Raw genomic sequence first — 6,867 nt, forward strand, 5'->3', positions numbered from 1 at the left:
TGGACAAGAAGACTGTCTCTTAGGAGTTGTCTTATCCTAAAGTGAGATGATGAATTGGATGTTAGATTTTCTAACAAGAGCGTGATGTAGTTGGCTCAATAAAGAGTAGCCTCGCCTCGCCTCCTATTGCTTCTTAAACAAGTTAGGAAATAATTTAAAGATTATGTTTTAAGAATTTGGTGCTTGGTTACACATGAGAAAGGGACTTGGCATTATGTCTCATGTGCTCACCCCAAAAGATTGTCTCTACTAAAAAAATTCATTTATTTAAAATACAAGGTTTACACGATTTTCAATTAAAGAAGGCTGTTATACTATCCATATGTTTATAAGTTTTTACCTATTCTCTAACCTAAAACTATAGGATCACTCCCTTGTAAAAGCAAAGTGTCACGGGCTCAGTCTTTTCACTGACGATCCGTGCGGCACTAGTTATGATCTTCGCAAGAATGAGTAACTAGTTAGCCTTACTCGACGCAACACTCGACGCTTAATAGAATTGACACAAGAATTCTAGAGAGAGAGTAAACTCTTACAAAGAATAATATTATATCACTTGAATATTTGGTGATTTACAAAGTAATACATCAAAGGTATTTATATGACTAATTCTAGCTATTACATTAATGGCGCATTAATTTAGGGCAATCCTTATAAGTGTCAATTAGTGATGCACTAATTTAGGGATTCCTTCTAATTATCAATTAGTTATGCACTAATTAAGGACATGTCTTTTAACTATCAATTAGTGATGCGCTAATCAAGGACATGCCTTTTAACTGTCAATTAATGATGAATTAATCTGGCACATGCTTTCTAGTTAGAATACTCCTTGCGTTGGGCTTAATCGGGCTTAAGCCTCCTCCTCTTCTTGGGCCAGGATGATTGAGTCGTGACATTCTCTCCAACTCAATCTAGAGACGTCCTCGCCGTGTCCTCCTTGTAGTCCTGGATGATGTCCCCACATGCAACAAAAGTTTTGAGCGATATGCTAGCTTTCCAACCCATTTCTTCTCTAACAAAGGGAATTCGTATTGTCTCAAAGGCCCCTTGTGAACTTTGAAAAATCATCTCCCTTGATGGAGAAGAATTTTTACTGTCACTCGGTTTCCTCCAAACTCCAAGTGTCTTCTCTTCTTGTCCTCCCATTTCTTCATTCTTTTGGCGGCCGTGGTTATTTTACGATTCTCTTTCTTGAAGGGCAACTCCTCTAGTTGCCTCTTCAATTCCTCCAATTTAGGAGGTTTCATGCGATAAAGAACCGCCGCCGATGGTTTAGTACATTTGACTAGCTCTTCTCTGTGATCCACCTCTCTCTTATGGTGGGGTTTCTTTTATAATCCATCGGGCATTACATCACGATCTTTCTCTAGGATAGTTGTAACTTCTGGAGGTATCTTCTCTTTAGACGTAATTTTCTCATCTTCTTTCATGGTGACAAAAGATGAGGGGAGGGGGGGGGTCTTCTTCGCACCTTTTGAGAGTTGCATGACAGAGAGTTGAAATCAATGAACATAGTGCTGCGAGCAAAATATGGATCCATTTCTTGGTTTTAAGAGAGAAGAGATGGGCTTTTATTCGTGAGAGATGAAGAGATGAGATTGGAAGATGAAGATAGAATTTAGGGTTACTTATAGGAATTGTTAGATGCTTCAAATGTGTGGGTTACTCCTAATAAAGGCATCAATAAATAGGAGGAGGTTATCCTAAGGTCTATTGGGCAAAAGAAAGTAACTGTTACAAGTATGTTAATCATCCTTTTTGAACATTGAGAGACACAAGTCTTCACGTTCTTTGAGGTATAATTGTTTGATTTCCATGAGGGAATATGAACAGACAGATAATTAAGAATTGGACAGCTATCCCTTTTTGATTTGAGGATAAACTACCGAAATATTCAAGTAGATTAACCAGAGCAACAATTTGCATATCCTGAATTTAAGGGATCGTTATTCAAATTTGAAGAAAAACTGCTTCCGCTTAAAAACAGAGATTTAACTGAGCGATGGTTGTTTAGTCTTATAAATAACTAATCGGCATGATTTCCATTTTGTTTAAGCTGTTCGGTTTTATCTACAATTATTTTGGCAGAGTGATCTGGTCGATTTCAAAAGGATAAAACCGTCCGATTTTATCTGTCTGATCATTTTATTTTCTTTTAAATTTATGCATACATATATTTTATGAAATTATGCAACAAATATGTTTTGAGAAGCTTCTCCCTAAATTCATGCATAGTATTTTTATACAAACAATTTTATCATAACTAATTTTGAGAAGCGGAAGCTTCTCCCTCAATGCATGCCCGGTTTGTGTGAAAGCATATGCAATATGAATATTTTGAAAAAGAGGGAGGTTTCCCTAAGTGCATGCCATGTTTTTAGAAAAATTTAGTTAATGTCTGCAAGACCCAAAATATTTATAAAGTAAGAAAACTTAGTCTCTTGGAGTAGCTTGTTAAAGATATCAGCCACTTGTTGATTGGTTGAGACATATTCTAGCCGGATGCACTTCTGCGCCACATGATCTCGAATGAAATGGTGCCTTATATCAATGTACTTGGTCCTTGAATGCAACACTAGATTGTAAGTTATGGCAATGGCACTCGTGTTGTCATAAAAGATTGGAGACTCCTCAACCTGGATACCAAGGTCTTTTAATTGTTGTTGAATCCACAATAACTGAGCACAACAACTTCCAGCAACAAGATACTTTGCCTTAGTCGTTGATGTTGCTATGGAGGTTTGCTTCTTGCTATACCAGGAGACAAGTCAATCACCAATAAATTGACATGTTCCGCTGATGCTTTTCCTGTCCACCTTACAACCTGCATAATCTGCATCAGAGTAGCTTATCAAATTGAAAAGGATACCACAATCCCACATTTTGAGTGCCCTTAAGATATTTCAAAATTCTTTTAGCAGCTACATAATGAGATTGTTTAGGATTATCCTAGAATCTCCCACAAACACCAACAACGAATAAAATGTTTGGCCTACTGGCTATTAGATAGAGCAATGATTCGATGATTCCTCGATAGACAGTTATATCAACACTTTTACCAACTTCATCCTTATAAATCTTGATTGATGAGCTCATTGGAGTTGAGGCAGCAGAGCAACTCTCCATGCCGAATTTTTTTAGAAACTCCTTTGTGTACTTGGCTTGAATGATGAAGGTGTCTCCTTCAAGTTGACGAACTTGAAGGCTTAAGAAGAAGCTTAGCTCTCCCATCATGCTCATCTCAAATTTATCTGTCATCATCTTGGAAAACTTCTCCCACAGTTTGGGGTTAGTTGAACTAAAAATGATGTCATCAACATAAATTTGAACAAGTAAAATATGAGAATCTTTTTCAAATTTAAACAATGTTTTATCAACAGATCCTATAGTAAAGTGTTTAAGACCATATAATGCTTTATCCAATCTAAAGACATGACTTATCAATGCGGGGTTTTTAAAACCGGGAGGCTACTCAACATATACATCCTCATTCATTATTCCGTTAATAAATGCACTATTAACGTCCATTTGAAAAACCTTGAAATTTTTGAAAAATGAAAATGCTAGAAAGATTCGGATTGGCTCAAGTTTGGCAACAGGAGGAAATGACTCCTCAAAGTCAATGCCTTCCTCCCGTTTATATCTTTGGGCCACTAGTCTAGCCTTGTTCCTTGTGACCAAACCATCTTCACTTAATTTATTTCGAAAGACCCATCTAGTTCCAATGACAGATTGATTAGCTAGTCTTGGAACCAGATGTCATACTTTGTTTCTTTCGAATTGGTTTAGTTCCTCTTGCATTGCAAGAATCCAATCTGGATCCTTCATTGCTTCATCCACTTTCTTAGGTTCAATCTAAGAGATGAAAACCGATTTTGCGAATTCATCTAATGATTGAAGTCTAGTCATAAGAGATAAGAGGGGCAGAGAGGTCACCTATAATTATCTCAGGAGGATGATTAATGTTCCATTTGAAGTTTGGTCCCGAAATATTTTCTGACCGACCAGTTATTTGATCAAGATTTGATAAACCAATGGGTTGATCAGAATCTGACTGTTAGGATCTAGGTAGCCGCTGGAGGACCGGGGTTGGACCGGTTAGCGGTTCTCACTCGAAGGGTGGTGGTTAATCCGGTTAGAGATTAACACCGGGGTTTCAATAATACACAACCTGTCACAAACCCTTGAACTAGGTTCAAGCGCAGAAGAGGTTTGCTTTCAGGTTGAAGCGGCACACTTATATGATAGGCAGAACCGGTTTCGGATGATGAGGATTTAAAAGATTGATGGGTCGGTTTCGGTAACCTGGTGATTCGGCTTGGATAGAATTAAGTCGGTTATAGTGGTACGGATCGGTTAGATAATGGAACCGGCAGAAAGTAAATGACAGAACAGATTTTATGGATGTTCGGAGATAAAACTCCTACGTCACCCCTTCCTCTCGAAACCGCGAGAAGGATATTCACTAAGGAATACAAGTACAATCCGATCGAGACTTATTTCCTGCTCGAAAACACTCTTACAATTTACACCGAAATTGTAAAACACACACTTTAACTTTAGCACTTAGGCTTTCTAAAACAACATAGTCTTATCACTTGTAGAGTAAATGCTCTTAGAATTTCTTACTTGTCTCACTGTATCTCACTTGTCCCGCATTTACTCTTCTTCAACTGCCCCTTTTATAGGTGAAATATGACAACGGTCATATTTCACTTCCTTGAATCTGATTGGCTGAGCAGAGGTGCAGAGGTTCAGTGATTCAGTGATTCAGAGCCTGCGGTCATCTTTTCAGACCTGGCGGTCAACCTCAGACCTGGCGGTCTGTTCTTCCGGTGTGTAAAGTAAACCTGCTTGGTTTGTCTTTTACTCAATGTGGACACTGTCTGTTAGACAGTTGTCTGTACTTGGGAGATCTCCTTTCTGACTTATCCTGAAGTGGAAAGATCCTATAGGACTGTCTTCTGCAACCTGCAGGCTTTCCTCAGACTTGTATGGATATGGAAGTGTTCAGTCTGTTCCTTTGGTATCATTCTCAACAGATATCCGAATTGTCTTCTTGTACTGGTCGGTCATTTGACTTAACCGGATGGCTTCCGGTACGAGTGATGTAACCGGACTTCTTCCGGTTATTCCTTTGCCTTGTGGCCGGTCGGCTGTTTGATGATTCTGGTTTTAAGCTTTGGCCGATCCTTTCTTTGTGCGGTCATGTTCCAAGTATTTTTGGTCGGTTTAGTAGCTTGACCGGCTAGTTTTCTTAGCCGGTTCTCTTGTTTGTCCGGTCCGGTTCCTTGTTCCTGCATGGAAGATTTATTTAAGTTAGGTTTATTTGAACTGGTGTGATTTTGTCTAACAATTTCTCCCTTTTTGATTATTTTATTTAAAATTATCAAAATCATGTAAGTTTGCAAACGTAGGCCGGTTGTTTTGTTTGTCCGGATTTTTGAAACTAACTTGGGAGAATATTTCGAAAAATTTGGAAAAATTTTGAGAAGAATTTTCGGTTTTCGGAAAATCTTATCTTTTATCTTATCACTGACCAATCGGTTTTCTCAGAGTAATCCAAGCTTTCAGTAGCCTGTTGAGGTGCGGTCTGATCTTGTTGAATTTCAACATTCTTAGCCGTCTGGTAAGAAACAATGTTTCGGATGACTATAACTTCATCTTCGTTATCGAATTGGAGATTGACATCCTCTATTCTGTTAGATAGATCAATGGATGTTGAAGTGTTACTTTTGATAGATTAATCAAACACAACATGGGATGATTTTTTAACAGTTAAAGTTTTATTATTATATACTCTATAGTGCATATGGAATTAAATTTTTTGAAGTTAAAGTGATTTAGTCTCTTATGCCAAAGCCAATTTTGATCATTCTTAATTATCATGCAAATAGAGTTAGGTGATTTGTTTTTCTAGTTAACTTTATAAACATTACCTATCATGTGCCCTATCAATAGGGTACTTCTCTATTCATTCTTAACTAAGCATGCTTACTTATGAAATTCAACAATATATCCTATATCACACATTTGGCTTATACTGAGCAAATTATAATACAGATTTTCAACAAGTAGCACGTTGTTTATGGTTAATTTACCATGGACAATCTTACCATTTCCCAGAGTCTTACCCTTGGAGTTATCACCGAATATGATCCCTGATCCGGATTCTTTTACAATGTCGGTAAGAAGCTTGCCATTTCCAGTCATATGCTTGGAACATCCACTATCTAGGTACTATTCTGAATCCTCCAGGTAACTGACTTGTTTATCCTATAAAATAAAACTATTTACACATTTCGGTACCCATATTTAATTGGGTCCACGGTTAATCAGTCCTTTAGGATCCATACTTGTGTTATTTTGATGAACCTCCCAGTGTTAGTCTTAATAAATCTTCTTACATTAGGCTTAACATCTCTCTGTCTGCCTTGAGATGAGTCATAATGTTTTGGATATGAGTTATGATAATACATTTTTGACCGCTTATCATGTTTATTTATAGTCGACTGATTGGTTTTCCTTCTCTCAGGACTAAGCCACCGTGACTTATTAGTTGGCTCCACATATTTTATTTCCCTTTTAGTTATTGACTCATCTGCGTCATGACTTGCTTGAATGTTAGTTGAGGTACCCTTGATAAAACTTATGAACGGAAGTTTTCCTTTCTTGGGTTTCAACTCTTTGCATGACTTGTCTGGGTTGTTTTTGTCGTATCCTAGCCCAAACTTGCATATGGATGGCCTCTAATTAGTCATCATCTAGTTGACCGCATCCCCAAACTTAGTCCATGCAGCAATCACGTAGTTAGTTCTCTCATTTTCCTTTGTCAACAACTGAATTGTCTCCTTGAGATTTTCG

This window comes from Impatiens glandulifera, chromosome 8 (genome assembly GCF_907164915.1).
Source record: "Impatiens glandulifera chromosome 8, dImpGla2.1, whole genome shotgun sequence".
Classification (NCBI taxonomy): domain Eukaryota; kingdom Viridiplantae; phylum Streptophyta; class Magnoliopsida; order Ericales; family Balsaminaceae; genus Impatiens; species Impatiens glandulifera.